Source organism: Pundamilia nyererei, unplaced genomic scaffold, assembly GCF_000239375.1.
Source record: "Pundamilia nyererei isolate P.nyererei 1_Seehausen unplaced genomic scaffold, PunNye1.0 scaffold00089, whole genome shotgun sequence".
Lineage (NCBI taxonomy): Eukaryota > Metazoa > Chordata > Actinopteri > Cichliformes > Cichlidae > Pundamilia > Pundamilia nyererei.
In genome coordinates this window covers 823,656-841,097 of record NW_005187490.1, presented here as the reverse complement: position 1 = coordinate 841,097, position 17,442 = coordinate 823,656, and the positions used below count along the sequence as shown (strand labels likewise).

At 38.5% G+C, this 17,442-nt stretch overlaps 1 protein-coding gene across 1 annotated transcript in view; it reads right to left on the bottom strand.

Moving 5' to 3' along the window:
* syt9b (synaptotagmin IXb) overlaps nt 1-17,442 on the bottom strand; it is a 68,775-nt gene that overhangs the window by 40,549 nt on the left and 10,784 nt on the right. The window lies entirely within an intron of this gene.

Genomic DNA, 17,442 nt, shown 5'->3' with positions numbered 1-17,442 from the left:
CACATACTAATAATAACAAAAGCTTGCTTCAAATAAAGCCCAGCTGCCTTTGAAGCTGTAGTAAATAAAAGATGCTTTAAGAAAATACAGCTTACATAAAGTAGCGGGAGTGCCACTGAGAGCCAACGGAGGCTGCAGAAAATGTATACAGGCAAACAACTGTATACATAAGTATAAGCATAAGTGTATTATCATATCTTATATCACATTACATGACTTGTACACATCTATGCTAACTGGTCACTTCATTAGGCACACCTAGTTAGTACCAAGTTCCCTGGTGAAACTGGCTAGTTGAGCTTTGTGACATGGTACACTGTAGTCATGAAGGAATTTACATGGTTAGCTGAATAAACAGGCAGGCTGTGGCACTGAAGTCATGCTCAGTTCGTACTAAGGGGCTCAAATTGTGCTGGGAAAATATCTGACAAACTGACCGGACTTCTGCATGAGTGAGGGGCTCTGAATATGACCCAGAAACCAAAGCACAGAAGGTTGTGCAGGGTCCAAACAGCCATAACCAGGAGCATGGTTATTCACATTTACATGTTTACGCATCTTAAAATTCAGACCGAATGTCAATGAGGAGGTTTAATGTGAAACACCTGGATTTTGGTGGGTTCCATTGTGCAAACAGAAATTGTCAAATTAGGTATTGTTTTATATTTTTATCGTTAAATTAACAATTAAATTAACAATTGTTAAATTAACAATTAGGGCATTAAATAAACAATGACGCAAATGCTTCAGTTCTTAAAGCAAACTTGAAAGGGTCTCTGGTTGTGACAAACCCACAGAGAATGATTATCCAAACTGTGGTTCCGCACTGCAATGCATTTTAATGTCTCTCACTCATTGTTTTAGGGTTATTGGCCACAAGTTTATTTCTTTGTCTCACAGTCCTCATCAGTGCTGTTTTCAGCCATTAAAAATTGTAATATCCCTGTGTATCCCTCTGTTTACAGGGCATCTGTTCTGTATTTCCATCTGTATGGACCACATAAAATATGCAATATTTATTTCCAGACTGCAGTAGTGATTGATGGACGTTTGAGACAACTGGATAAAATGTTGTCGTCCATTAGCTAAGGAGAGAGTTTGCCTCTTATCTGCTAGGTAATAGCACCCTGTAGCTTCAGAGAGATAATGTTTGTTGATACCTCTTTCTTGTGAAGCAGCCTTTTCAAACTCATCTAAAAGCTTGGCTAAGAATGTCTGCTGAGATAAGATGCTTTAAAGAGGAAAACTTAGAGGCACGACTGAGCGCTGTGGATCTTCCTTTTTTTCTTTTTCTTTTTTTCTTCCTGCAAGTCATTTTGAATCAAACTCGCACAAAAACAAAGGTCTGAAATTTTGAGGCTCCTTGCTCAGTACAATGCCCTGCAGCCTTGATTATGCTTGAACAATAGCAGTGATAAACTCAGCATTCACAATGTCTGCAGTAGTTGTGTACCAGTGGCATGCCATCACATGAGCAAGAATCTGTTCTACATTTTTAACAGTTGCCGAAAGCCATGTTTATATTACATTTCATCTGTGGTCGTGAACCCATTCTTCTTTAACAGTGTTTATTATTTGTCGTTCCTGCTAAGCAGAGCTAAGAGCTTCTCTTAACAGTACAGCAGAGAATGCTTAAACCAGGGTTAGATCAGCTCATTTATGGATGCCATTAGAGTTTAGTACTTGATGTTTTTCTTTGCATTGTACTGTGCAACTTATTTCAACTTCTACTTTTACTTTATACAGAATCACTGAGGAAAGCAGCCTTGCAGAATGATTTATGTAGAAATATTTGAAATCAATTTAGCAGAAACGGGTTCTAAGCACACAGATGAAAACAGCATCCTGAAGTTTTGAAAAACATTTAGATGAGTTTTTTCACACTGTGAAAGTGATTTGCACACAACACCCCATATTTTCTAAGTAATACATATAATTAGTCTTTTATTATAAATATTTATAAATAAAGCTTTTATTTCACGCTTATTGGCTACTGGATGCAAATATCTAACCATCCTCATCACCAGCAACTCTGTGCATTTAGACATGTAGACGTGTTCAAACCAAGCATTGGGTGATTTAAGTGATTTTGAACGCCGACATTGTTGTTGGTGCTGGTCTGAGTATTTGAGAAGCAACTGATCTACTAGATTTTCCCGCACAACCACCTCTAGAGTTTACAGAGAATGATCTGGAAAAGAGAAACTATCCAGTGAGCAGCAGTTCTCAAGAAAAAAATGGAACAGTAACTCAACAAAACACTCATTACAAATAAGGTATGCAGAATTCTCTGAATTCACATCATGTTAAACCATGAAGAAGATGGGCTACAACAGCAGATGATCACACCCGGTGACATTCCTGTGAAGCACAGCAAACAGACTCAACAAAAATTAAACAATAGAAGATCTGATAAGTCTCACTTTCTGCTTACACATTTGGATTGTAAGGTCAACATTTGGCATAAACATGGTGATGGTGGTGTAGGAAATGTTTTCTTGGCAATGCTTTAGGCCCCTTAGTACCAACTGAGTATTGCTTAAACACCTACCTGAGTATTGTTGCTGAACATGTCTATCCCTGCTTTGCATGATTGCTTCCAGCATGACAGGATGCCATGTTACAAAGCTTAAATCATCCCAAACGAGTTTCTTGAACATGGCAATGGTAAATGGACGGATACTTAGGCAGCAGCTTTCTACTTAACTTGAGCGCTAAAAGAGCTTTTACTAGAAGTCTCAGTCACCCAATCACACACGCATTCATACAGTGCTTTTATCTAAACCACAGCCACCTCAGTCAGTTCAAATGGCCTCCACAGTCACCAGGTCTCAGTTCTAAAGATAAAGGGGAGTCCGACCCAGTACTAACAAGATGTAAACTGGCCTGTTATTGTAAATGAGTATTTTGATACCTAATCAAAAAACAGTTATGTACTGTAATCACTTAGGAATAAAAGCAGTATCATGACAAATGGAAAATCACTTTCATAAAGTCCTTATGTACCTGTGTTATTCAAAGTGCCCAGTGGGGTGCTGGTTTAGCTTAGTGGGTGAGCAAGTGACCACCTGCCCAGAATTCCCCATGTCTGACCTGTGACCTTTTGCTGTGTCTTCCCCTCTGTCTGTCTTCACTGTCACTATCCAGTAAAGGCAAAAATGCCCCCCAAAAATATAGATTAAAAAAAGAATGTGCACACTGGTTAATTATGCTACACAACTAATGATTTACCTTGGAGATGCTACCTTCATCGAGTCAGGTTATAGGACATTAAGTGGCACGAGATACAGAGATTTCAGTTCTGAATGGTTTCCTTAGCAACAACTATAATTGGCTTCTTCAACAAAGCCAGTGAATGTGAACATGGTCACCATGTGCTCAGGATCAACTTTGTGCCAGTTTCAATCAGGTTGTTGCTGTTGTTTACCTTCACTACAGCTATAACACATCACTGTAGCATCACGTAGGGATAGGTTGCATCCAACATGTCGATTGCAGACATTAGTACACTCATTACCCGCTGCGTTAATATTGCTGACCTTTATACCTAGTGCCACATTAGATCAATACGATATCACTGTGCAAGATGCATGATGCAAATACACTTTCACTCATGGAGGTTTTCAGCTTGCAGAACGCAAACACTGAAGGAACAAGCTGCTGTGACAGTGAAGACCATTTTAAAGAGAATTTATCTTTTTTTTTAACTTTCCAGACTCCCTGCAGTTTTAATCAAGGCTGAAATTTGAATGCAAATAAGTAGGAAATAAGAAGAATCCTGTTGATGAGTTTAATATAAGCACATATTTAATTTCTTTACTGCTTTCATCTAAGCAATCTTAAGATTTACCACTTATTTTTGCCCCTATGTTTTGTTTTATTATCCATGTGTCATATTACTTTATCCCCCTGAATCTGAGCAAACAGAACAGCTTTATACACTCAAGAATTCTGCTACTTCCATCATGATCCCAGTGACCCAGTTCCTCCGACAGCCATGAATTAACACTGTCTTCATCGTGTTTGATAGATGACGTGATGATGTGCTGTAGATCACAAACCTTTCCTTCTCCCTACTGTCTTTTATCATTTGATTCTGGTAGTTTCAGTAACGATAAGCAGTTCTTTCTCCAGAACTGGACATGCATTTAAAGTTTTCTTAAAGCCTAATTTGACCTTTTTCTTACCAAAACCTAGTCACAGTTTACATTTTGTGGGTAAATCCTCTGTATTTACAATCACAAAGGCGCCTCTGAGTTTTGAATTTTGACTCTCCAAGTGAGTGCTTTTAATTTTTTTTTCTAAGCCTGTCACTGGTAGTAAAAGTAGATGAGTTAAAATACCTAGGGTCAGCCATCAAAGGCAACAGGCAGTGCACAAGAGAGGTGAAGAAGAGAGTGAAGGCTGGGCGTATTGGGTGGAGACGAGTGTCAGGTGTGATTTGTGACAGACGGATGGCAGCAAGACTGAAAAAGGTTTGCAGGGTAGTGAAACCTGCTATGATGTATTGCTTGGAGATGATACAGACATTAGGAAGAGCTGAACATGGTAGTGTTGATGATGAAAAAGATTTTCATTGTGAGTTCCCAGGATGGACAAGACTAGAGATGAGTGCATCAGAGGAACACGTCCGGTTGATCAGTTTGGAGATAAAGTTATAAATGCAAGGCAGAACCAGCTCCCACTACTTTTAAGATTAGCCTTAAAACTTTGCTTTATAGCATATAGTTAGGGCTGGATCAGGTGACCCTGAATCTTTCCTTAGTTATGCTGCAAAAGGCCTAGTCTGCTGGGAACCTCCCATTATGTAGGCGAGAAGGAAAGGGGCAGCCTCCCTGCCCCCCAAGCATGGTTCTGTTTAAAGGGAATTATTCTTCCCACTGTTGCCAAGCTTGTTCAGAGGCCGACATGTGATTGTTGGGGCTTTAATTTACAATATAAAAGCACCTTCAGGCGACTGATACACTACTTAAATACAGTTGAACTGGGCGACCCACCGTCACCATCACCATCACATAATGGTGCCGAAAGAAGGAAAAGGAGCAAAACCTGTTACTAAAATAGTTAATTATTTAGTTAAAAAATGTGGATTTAGATACTTTAAAAGTTTCTGCTCTTTACGTAAAAGGCTTGTTTTATTTTTATTTTTTTAGCCTCCTCCATATGATTCGAGACATCTTTGAACTGCACGTTCCCATGAGCACCTATCAAATGAACGCCCAGCTTAAACATTAAATTCAACACTCAAATTATAATGGAAAAACTTACTTTTGAACCTATGAAAATAGAGGGACAACGTAAAAAAATCCACACTTAATGCCATGCAATATTAACAAATTAATGGTGTGACAAGGCACTTTAATCCCATTTTATTTGCTTCACTTGGAATTCAGTGTGGTGGTGTACAACAGTAAGGACATGCCATGTCCAATAAGACGGGTAAAACATAAAGCTTTCTGAATGTGTCGACAAAGCTCTGCATTACACGGACGTTAGAAGTAGAGCAGAGTCAGCACTATGATTTGTGAAATGAGGCAGGTAGAACACAGTCCTCCTGTGCACAGCTCTGCACTTTGCAAGCAGCTGGGATGAACTGAAAGCAGAAAAAAATGATCTACAATATGTGTCCCCGACACAGTGCCTGGCACAAATACAAAGCGTGCAGCTTGTTCTGCTGTGCTCTGGCTTTGATGTGCCAAATAGGTGATGCATTTGCTTCGATATTTCACACCCAAAATCCTGCTTTTAAAAAAAACTGAAACACAATGCAGCTCAGAATATCTTTATTTTGTACTCAGATCAACCGTGTTAGATTTCGAGGCTCACCGTGTTCCTTCCAAACCCACTTCTGCTCAATATTTGAATTTTTTTTAAATACTGAAAACACTGTTGTTCTTTGATCTAGTGGTTTCATCCAGTTACATTTGTTACAGCCCTTTCTAAAGCCACAGGGTGTCTCAGCTTGTCAGCTTCTCGTGCAGGGTGCAATCAACGCGCCAAGGCCTCAGCTCTATACAGCTGGTGGCAGTTAATTAGATTCAGGAGCTCCACTAATCAGTAAGCTCACTCCTCACTAAAGGAAGTTGACAATTATAATTTAAAAAAGGTCAGAGAGGTTCTGATTAATATAATTGTCTGAGTTGTGGTTTCTAGGTTTTTTTTTATGTGACTATACGTAAAGGAATTACAGGTACACCTAAAAAGTTTCTAATAGCTGCTGGGATTTAAGGGGTGGCGTATATCAGTGCAATCAGTGCAGAAGTGGATGTTAAAGCAGTACAACATGCTTCCTGTCAGCCCACCGCTTCTCGTTGTAGCCTAATTCATACCTAGGCTAATATATTTATTCCTCCTGTCAGAATTAGACTTCATAAGTCATTATCTGGACAACATTGTGTTCATTTTCCCTTGGAAAAAGTTACAATGAAGGATGACTCCAGCCACTGTGTTGCTTGACTAATAAAGTAGCTAGACAGGATTGATCTTCCATTTTTGCTTCTAATATTTTTTAAAGACTTTACTTTATTTTATTAGATAGTGACAGCTGAACAACCAGAAGGTAAGATAGTGATGGATGACATGCAGTAAATGGCCTGCAGTGGAAGACAGAATTAAACCCAGGCTTCTGCTGTGAGAACAGAGGCTCTGCTACATGGAGCACACTCTAACAGGTACTCTGTAGCACACCCTGACTTTTACTTTACCTCATATGTTATTTTTTTCTTTGTTTTTTAATTCTGAAAAAATGCACGCTTGAATATGCCTAATTCAGTATCACTGCATAAGTGGTAGAAAATTGATAGGTTAATGGATTTTGCAAAAAATGACTGCATGATTTTGAAGACAAGAAGGAAAAACATGAAGGATTTCAGAGTATATTTATATGCACTTTATATAGTATATAAATATACTATATAAGTGCCTCTAGACACTAGATACATAAAGTTGACATTACAGTATAAAACATGGATGCAGTTAAATTGAAGCCACTATAAAAGTGCCTAAAAGCCTGCATGGAGATAGCTGTGTTTTAAAAAGCAAATACTACTGCTCCTATAGAAGTTCGAGATCTCTATAAACACTTTTAATGCCAAGTTTTTGGGCCCAGTCGCTCTTTTTAGGTCAAATTGAACAAAAAATTGAATCTATTTTGCAACTATTGAGCATTTCATGTTTCAAAAAAGAGAACTACCTGTGCTATGAAACTGCACTCTTGACCACTAACACTTTAGGGCAGACAAGTGAGCGCGCAGTTTCACTGTCAGTTCATTCAACCATCCTGAAATCTCGACTTTTGGAACTAACATGGTGACAACAGAAACGCTCATCTTGAGGCTTCAAAACAATATTTTAGAATGTGTCTATGTCCACCTGTCTATGCTCTGTATACCTGTCTATGATGTCTATGTTGCCTCAGCCATTTAGTTAAAAATGAATAAGAAAAGAAATGCATGGTGTTTTAGACCTTTGTTTGAATGCAGGGTTTCAAAGAATTCCAGGCTGTGAGGCCATTAATATTCTACAGTAAATTCATTCGCATGAAGTAAAAGCAGAGGTGCTACATGCTGAAAATCAGATATTCATAGAAAAAAAGTATTTCAAGTGGAAATAGAAGCAGCTCTGATAGTCAGCAGAGATGAGATTGGATCCACTGTCATCCCCAATAATGCATTACTGCCATGGTAAGAGGAACAGTGATGATGGAAATGAAAGAATTAGGGCTCATGCTTAATACAAATGGCTAAATATGATAATTATTATGCACCTGGCAACAGCTTAACACCCATAGTAAGAGTAATTAAGAGATTGGTGTGTTTTGACAAACTGATTTTGTTGGTTGCTGTTTTGTTGCTCACTGGATGCTTTTAATGACAAGTACTTTGCAAATCTGGTCCTGAAAGGTGCCATTTGGATACATCTTTATTACTTTTAATCGCAAATGAGCCACAAGGCATCTTCACGAGTCCCATCAACCACTCGTTGCACAGGAAATGGTGGGAAAAAGCAATGCATTTCAGATTGTGAAACAGAATGCTTTACCAACAGGAAGCACATCAGCAGAAGAGATCAGAGTTAGATTTTCACTGCCCAACAATGCAAATGGATTGTCCTGATAGAAGCCTTGGCGGAGGCGTACTCCTGCCTCTGAACCAATTGAAGCTTAAAACCCCAAAGTGAACACACAGATGGCTGCTTTTATTGATTTGGACTAAATCTCTCTTTGATGAGGCGTTGTTTAAATCAGCAAAACACTTAAGGCCGCCCGACCGTTCAGAAAGGCTGACTTGTTTTGAGGCTCAGAATAAGCAGAAATTGAGGTTTAAAGAGGGCCTCCAGCACTTTGAGACTTGAATGCTCCTGCCAGTTTCATATGTTTAATTTAACATACGTTATTTTGACAGTCACTCACATTTGCATGTACATATAAACCACGTTACCCCTTGTTAAGCAAACACTGTACAGAAATTGAATAATGCAATGTTTAAATATTAATTTTTTTTCTGGAAATGTCAGCGTATTAGCCTAAGAATCATGCTAACAGACCCTTAAATATCTGTACAGACCTTTGTGTCTTGCAGGTATCTTGCAGCTATTGAACTATTTGACTGGATGTCCAAAATTTCATGACACTCCATCCAAGAGATTTTTGTAAGATAAATGGCTGATAAAGGAGAAACATCAGTAGTTACAAAAGTATCTAAAAGGCTTTGAGCCTAACAGAGGCTGCAAACAAACAGCTAATAGCTAATAGCACAATCCAAATAGAAGCATGGCTCAACTAGCAGTTGTTCAAAACCACAAAGCTTTTACACAGTGTATGAACTTTTTCCAAGTTTTCTTTTTTTGTATTGTTTGTTTTCTCCACCTCTTCCTTTCTTTCTTTGAAGCTGTCCACATCTTGTGAGAATGTCACTTTTGTGAGACCAAATTAACTGTATACTAAGCAGTACCTCGTTAATCAGGACCTCTGCCTCGCAGTATGCAAAGTTTCTCTTTATCTGTCTTTGTTATGTGATGGCTGAAACAAGCTTGCAATCAGAGCCTTTTAAAAGGAAGTGGTACATTATATATGGTTGATTTGGGGGTGCTAATGTAAATGAGACTGGGTCTGTAGTAGATCAGACATATCTTTCTACAAACCATTTAATAATCATGTTTAATGTGAATCCTTTAAGACACAGGGCTGTCTAAACATAGCCTTCTCTCTCTCTCTCTGCTTCATTTTGCAGTTCATTAACAGCTCTATACATCCTGATAATAACCTTAACCCTTTATCACCTAAGTATCACACGGGCTGCCTGGACTGATTTGGTAATTTGGGCTGTAGAATCACAAAATAATGGGCATCTTTTAGGAAACATCTGAATTTTCTCCACAGCCCAAAATGACTGAGACGTTACGGTAATGTGAAGCGCACATGGTAGAATCTAGGTGGGGCCGATTCTTGTGAAATAAGCCTGCCATTCACTACTCTAACTGATGTTAACTGTTAGGGGACTTTCTACTCTGGCTCATTATTATTGGCTTTGTTTTTGCTCCTCCGGTGCATTACCATCTCTGTGGTTGCATGCATTAGTGGTGAAGAGTGGATACCAAGGTCCCTATGCCTCTGAAGAAATCTGATTATCGCCCTCTGTTTAGTCTCTGTATAGAGCAGACGCCAATCAGGGGCACATAAAACACTGTCATGATGATTTCTGTTTAGTCCTGTATACTATCCAGCACACCTACACAGACAATAACCTGCAATTACACTATTGTACTGATGTAAGCATCACCAGGAGAGCATTTTTGCGTCCTACACTGAAGCTTAATATCTTCGTCTATAAATATCTGTATATAACTGACACATGCTAGCTGAATAGAGGCAGTGTTAGTCAGTTGGTTGGATAAATATCCATGTGATTTGATACAAATTTTCATCTTCTAAGAAAGATCAGTTCTGATCATCTGTTGATCTTTAAATTCTTTTCGTTTTAACCAAAAAGACTATAGTCTCGGGGTCGACTGGTCAGGTGTTTGGTTGATATGTGCTCATCTGACCAAATTATAACTGGCCATTAATCGTCAGTGTCAGGAACAGAAATCAGCCAGGTTGTTATATTGTAAGATATAAAAATATGCTTCTGGAAAATTATGTAAATAACTGACCATTGTTTTGTTTTTGAACTGTTGGTTCTGCTTTTGTTTGGTAAGACAAAATATGTGAGGTAAAGGTGGGAGTACAGCAACTCATTTTCAGTTAGTAGTTTTTAAATCTTTCCAGTAGCGGAGCATTTTATTTTGAAAGGAGAGAAGATCTCATAACTTATTGCAGTTTGGTAGAAATTGTAATGCTGAATCATTTGTCATTAAAATAATATTTTGTATCAAAGAGATAAAAAAAATGTGTTTGTGTATGCTGTTAGTTGCAGTTCTCAGAATTAAAATCAGAGTAGTCAAAAATCTGTATTGGTTGGTCACATGGTCATTGGATGGTCAACTGGAACTGACCGAGAAAACTGCAGTCAGTGTCTCTCTAGTTAAGTTCATAAGTTGAAAATTGGAAGACAAACATAAAATTTTCACATCTGTGGAGTCACCCAAAGATTAATGTAAAATTTGGCAGTAAGTAAGTAAGTCTATGATCTATGAAATTGTTTGCATTGTGAGTTCAGGTCTTCTAGCTTTCTGCTGCCTCACCATGGATATTTAATGTTGAGCATTAAATATCCATGAGATATATATATATATATATATATATATGAAATCATATTATAAATAATGAATTATCAGAGCTTTTCACAAAATTCTTTTGATTCTGAACAACTTCCAATGCAACAATTCTCTGCATGTGTGATAGCTTATCTAACTTCAGTAGGTTATACTAGAAGTGTATTTAGATCACATGTTTTATTTTGTCACTTACACACACATTCACACATAATATAAACACAATTAATCAGTCTTAGTGTTTTTGAACATTTGAGCACGGCTTGTCGTAAACATCAAAGAGTGTAATAATCCAAGTGTGCAGTAACCACTACTCTAAATTCTGACGTTTGATTTGACACTGAATCTTAAGTTAAATATTTGTAAAGAGATCAAAGAAACTAGCCTATATATCCATATATATCACTATGCTGATATCACAGCAAAACGTGTAACACCGCTCAGCCGCCTAGACTAAAACAGTAAAACTGTGGCTGTGTGTAACACCTCCCCATCTCGGGTGTACACAGCAGATAGTGGATTGGTCAGGACGGTGAAACACAATCTTTATGTTGGAAATCCTCAGCAGTAGAAAGGAGCTTGAGGCAACTGTTACTGGGATTTGGGATAAACTTGAATTGAGTTGAATTAGAAGTAATTGGCTGTGTAGCTCTCTTGCTTTGGGGACACACATACGGATCCTTAAACTTAACTCAAACAGCTGAAAGTAACAAACACAGCTTTCATTTGTTAGTGTTAATCATACATCTCAATCTGTACGTCACTCCGGTAACTCAGCATATGAATTTTTGTAATCTGTATTTTGTGTTCTTGGGTGTTTATGCTGAAATGTTGAAAAATAAACCTGAATTTGTGCTGCTTGTTAAACACAGCGCTAATAAATAAAGTGCATGCCACGTTATGTGACAGACTCATTTCATTTAGAAAAATTGTGAATTCTTTTTTTTAGTCGAATTTTTTTTGTTGTTGCTGTTGACTACAACTTCATGGTAATCAGCTGAGGACGAAGCCAATGTTATAACCGATTTATTGAGTGTTGTAAAGTTTCACACTGTCAATAAGCGATCTTAGCATTGAGTCATCTTATTAAACTCTTCTATGTACAGTTGACTTCACTCCAGGGAGTACAGTACTGAGTACAGTTCAATAAGCTGCTACGTTCAAGTCAGCAGTGGGTCAATAAGAGAGAATAGCTGTGGTGAAAGGGTGGAATGGCACAGGAGTGAGGGTTTAAGGGGAAGAATGGGGATAATATCCTCTAAAACAGTCTTGAAGTGTCAAGCAGTAAACGGTTGTAGATGGGGTGGTGTAAAAACAGATGGCGTGCTCAGGAACAGGGTCCAGCTAAGAGGCAGGGGAAGACTTTGCCTCAAGCTTGTTTTGATGCTTCCAGCTGATAGAGGTGTTAGATTGGGATCCAGGATGTCTGGAGGCTAGGTCAGTGCCCCGAGGTCTTTGTTGCACTGCTCAAACCAATCCCAAATAGCTTTTGTGGTGTGACAGGAGACATCATCCTGCTGGAGTAGGCTGCTGCCAATGTTCAGTTAGGTCAACGTAACATTCGCTCGTGAGCCAGGACCTGAGGTTTTCTGAGCACAACGTTGTTTTGCAAGAGGAAGATCAGTGTTATTCACCTCACAGAGAAGAGAAGAGACATTAATTTTATTGGGCTCATTCGAGAAAATCATCAGAGATTTCTAAACCAAATTTCCAATAATGTTATGTTGCCTGGCAACAATACCTTGAAAATGCAATCAAGGGTGTAATGAACCCTAACCTATTTCTCCTAACATTTAATCAATCACTCTTCTTAGAAAGCATGAAAAATAAAGCTTTTCTGCTTTCGGCTGAACATCGTTCCCATGACTATAACTTGTATCTCTAGTTCATGCATTTATTACTTCCAGGCTGGACTACTGTAATTCATTATTATCAGGAAGTCCTAAAAACTCCCTGAAATGCCTTCAGTTGATCCGAAATGCTGCAGAAAGAGTCCCGACAGGGACTAGAAAGAGAGAGCAGACTTCTCCTGTATTGGCTTCCCTTCACTGCCTGAATTCAAAATCCTGCTCCTCACATACAAGGTCTTAAATAATCAGGCCCCATCTTATCGTAATGACCTTGTAGTACCATATCACCCCATTAGAGCACTTCGCTCTCACACTGCAGGCCTACTTGTTGTTCCTAGAGTATTTAAAAGTAGAATGGGAGGCAGAGCCTTCAGTTTTCAGGCCCCTCTTCTGTGGAACCAGCTTCCAGTTTGGATTCGGGAGACAGACACTATCTCTACTTTCAAGATTAGGCTTAAAACTTTCCTTTTTGCTAAAGCATATAGTTAGGGCTGGATCAGGTGACCCTGAATCCTCCCTTAGTTATGCTGCAATAGGCGTAGGCTGCTTGGGATTCCCATGATGCATTGAGTGTTTGTTCTTCAGTCACCTTTCTCACTCTGTCTCTCTTCCACAGCATGTCTTCTATCCTGTTTTCCTTCTCTCACCCCAACCACTCACAGCAGATGGCCCCGCCCCTCCCTGAGCCTGGTTCTGCCGGAGGTTTCTTCCTGTTAAAAGGGAGTTTTTACTTCCCACTGTGGCCAAAGTGCTTGCTCATAGGGGTCATATGATTGTTGGGTTTTTCTCTGTATGTGTTATTGTAGGGTCTACCTTACAATATAAAGTGCCTTCAGACGACTGTTGTTGTGATTTGGCGCTGTATAAATAAAATTGAATTGCATTGTATCTGTCTCTCCCGGTTTTAGTGTTCAGTGTAAGACAATAAAACAGTAATGTTAACATTCAGAGGCAGAAACTGTTGTGTGACAAAAAAATCAAGTCATTTATTAAATGATTAAAAAGGTCATTGTGCATCTCTGTTTCATGTTAGCAGTACATTTGAGCATGAAACGGTTATACAAATAAGGGTTATTTACATTTTTTATTTAATTTTGTGCATGTTACAACATTTTCTGAGCAGACCACAAGTTTCTTACAAAGCTACTCTTGTTACATGTAAAAACAAAAGTCTGAGACAGCAGCACTCGATCTCTAGCAATATAATAATCTAGTAATTACTTTCTAATAAGTCTTATTAAAAACAACATGAGTTTGAGTTCATAAAATGTGTTTCTTATTAAATGGTAAATGGTAAATGGCCTGCGTATAGCGCTTTTCTAGTCCCTAAGGACCCCAAAGCGCTTTACACTACATCCAGTCATCCACCCATTCACACACACATTCACACACTGGCGATAGCAAGCTACATTGTAGCCACAGCTGTCCTGGGGCACACTGACAGAGGCGAGGCTGCCGGACACTGGCACTCTGACCACCACCAGTATTAGAGGCAAAAACAAGGAAAAAGCAGACTATCCATTGACGTGGGACTAGCACACATGAGCATCTACGGACCCTCATTCATCATTTCCGAGTTCAAATACCAAACTTAAGGCTTCACAACACCTCAATAACCAATGGGTGATGTCACAGTGACTTCACTTTTACACACAGTGTATAATATCTGATCGTTATTCTGCACCACATGGGTGTGAAAGAATAAGGCATCACAGCTGGCTCATTCTCATCTTACACAATCATATAAAAATCATAGAATACAATTAAACTTTTGGTATTGTCCACTTCTAAATCTTTGATCTTTTTAAAGAATGCTTAACATATCAGTTTGAAATAGTGTCCTATGCTCATTGTTTTGACTGAGACTTGACCTGAACGCGACATGAAGGTTAAATAGGCTTTATAAGTAAAACTGGACTGGATCTCCTCGTTTTTGCTCTGTTTGAATTTAGCAGTTGATCAAAAGTTGAAAGTTGTTGTTGGGAACAACTCTTCAAAAAGGATGAAAGGAGAGGAAAAGAGATATTCCCTTAACTTTGCATGAACATGAACCTGCCTTTTTTTTCTTTGTCATAGCCCAGTAATGACAACATCTGGATAGCTGCTACAATGAAACAGCATTACAGGACATTAGAGCTGCTTAATCATACCTCCCAGTAAGAACTTCATAATGGGTGAAGCAGCTTCTCACGCAGTCAGACTGCAAATCTTCCACGACAGGGGAGTCACACAGCCATCCTGCTGTCATGGAACATATCTGATCCTGTGCCCATCTACCTGTAAGCAACCCTTACTTGCACCATCTCTATGAATAAATTCACTAAACTCTTCCTCCTGGATTGGGACTTCTCTCATGAGGTCAAATATAAGGTTTTAACAGTGTAACCAGTAACAGAAAAACACTAGTTAACAACTAAACTAGCTAGTAGTAACTGAGAATGTATACACAAACATAAAAATAGGTGCATCCCTGCCCGGATGAAGCAAATTGCAAATTATTTAAATGTTTCTCGTCCAACTCTTTTTCACACACACGTGAGTCATAGAAGTGCTCGTGGGAGTCATAATATAATTGGTTTATCTTGCACATAATTATCCTGAATGAAGCTACACTGGAAACTAGGCATGTGTGAATTAGTGCCTCACCTTCCTCGGAGATTGGATCTCACAGCACAGCACCTATGTGTACATATTAGTAATACATCTGTTTTGCATTGCAGAATCATAGCACATGAAGGATGAAGAAATTAGTTAGGTTAATCCTGCTTTTGCATTTTATTGCATTCAATACCATTAACATACATTAAAAGAAGTTGAAGCTTGACTCCAAAAATATTTTAAAATCTAAAAAGATATCCTTTTGTTGGACTGTTCTCATGGGCAGAAAGAAGCAGTTTTAGCAAGTGCATAAGAGACGGCAGGGAAGAAAAAAAGCTTGGTGATTGCATCACTAATCTTGCCCCCACAGCTGGTTCCATTATGGAGGTCCAGCATGGAGCAGGCTGCACACTTAAAAATAGAGATACAGGAGAAGTTCAGTTTGAAACTAAGAAGCATGCTTTTCAATCTAACAGGCACACAGGCCAGCAAGAGCACGGGGGTGATTTGATCCCAAAGCAGCCTCTGATTTCATGAGCTTTTATTCTGAGTTCATTACTGTTGGGTAGAGCTGTTTTGCTCAGTTCAGTACATGTGCTTTTGATATTTAAGCTGGATTTATGTGTCTAATAGTTCAGTATGCATGAAATAGAAGAGAAGTTCACTCTAAGTGGGACAAGTTAAAAAGAAAATGCACTAGTGGAAAATCCATTTTAAAATGCAAAATGCATTGTTTTGTTTGGTTTTTCTCTCTGCTCATTTAATTAGAATCTCATACATATGCTGAGTGGAAATTTCAGTATAATTAAGAAAGAAAAAAAGTTTTTTGTCTTGAGGTGTGTGCTCTTTTTTGTTTTTGGATGGGGTTTTTTGTCATTGTTAATGTATCATTTCTCTGCAAGTTTACTCAGCCTTAGCCTCTTGAGGGCAAGTACTGTCAGAGGCAGTCAAAGAAAGAGAAATGGCATTCAGACAATTTTGAAAAGAAATCATTGCAGAATTTGGTAACAGCAAAGTTGAAGGTTATCCTGTCGTCTTTCCCAAAAGAGAGCCAGATGAACTGAAATCATTTGAGCCAATCAGGTTGTTGCACTGATGCATTCGCACATTAGAAATTTCTGACTGTTTAAACTGTGTGGTAGCGTATCTACACATTATTAAAGCAGACTACTGTGAGTATAATTGAAAATTCCTGCTTTTTAGACTTTTGATTTCATAAAAGCCCTCACAGGGTCCTCGCAAGATAGTCTAGATTGAATAGAGCCGTATTTTATTCAATTTTTAGATAATATGATACATATTCTGATTTTAAACATAAAACAGCCGGTTGAGAATTTCAGCAAATTTCACTTGATGTTAAATAACAGCAGCTCTATCTGTACTGTGCTGTAACAGCCAGTAAATGAAAAGCTAAAAACAAAAAAGGAGAGACTGAAAAAACATCCTTCAACGCCTTAAGAGTGGCGATGTTGCAGAGTTTGTGCACTAGAGCGCAATCTGCAACTTTCCTGTTGGCAACACACATAATCAGCAGATCCATGCAGAGTCAGGTAGAGCATAAAAGATGGGGAATGTTGGGGAAATCAGTTTATTCATGTGTTTGAAAGGAAAAAAAATGCTGGCTGAAGCATCGCAATATCGAATTTTTAGCTTTGCAAATATTGGTATCAGCATCAGTCTTCAAAATCTTATATCAGTCAGGCTCTAGGCGTCATCTTCAACCACATCAGAGAGCTGTTTCTTTCACACATGTGATTTTTTAATGCACCAATCAGCATGCATTACTGAAATGCTAGTGATTTAAGGGCAAAATTTGCTTCACGGTGAGAAAAACTAAAGGATATCATGATATTTTTTTATTTGAATTCTGATTTAAATGCAAAGACTAAATTAAATGTGGAAGGGTTTTGGTTTTTGTTTTGTTTTGTCTAGAAGCAGGTGTAAATGTGTCATAATAATGACACACTATTCATCGCGAACTATCCTGAGAGCGCCCCCTGCTGTGCCACTGGCTGAATTGCAGTCAATTACTGTACAACAGAATTATTGCGAAGAAAAATGGATATCCTTGAACTTCTCTTTTAATACTTCCTGGCTTATTATAATCATGATATATAATATATATATATATATATATATATATATATATATAGAGAGAGAGAGAGAGAGAGAGAGAGAGATATGTATAAAATTAAAAAAACCACCCAGCACGCCCCTGCGGGCGGTTTATCCTTCAAGCTCGGGTCCTCTACCAGAGGCCTGGGAGCTTGAGGGTCCTGCG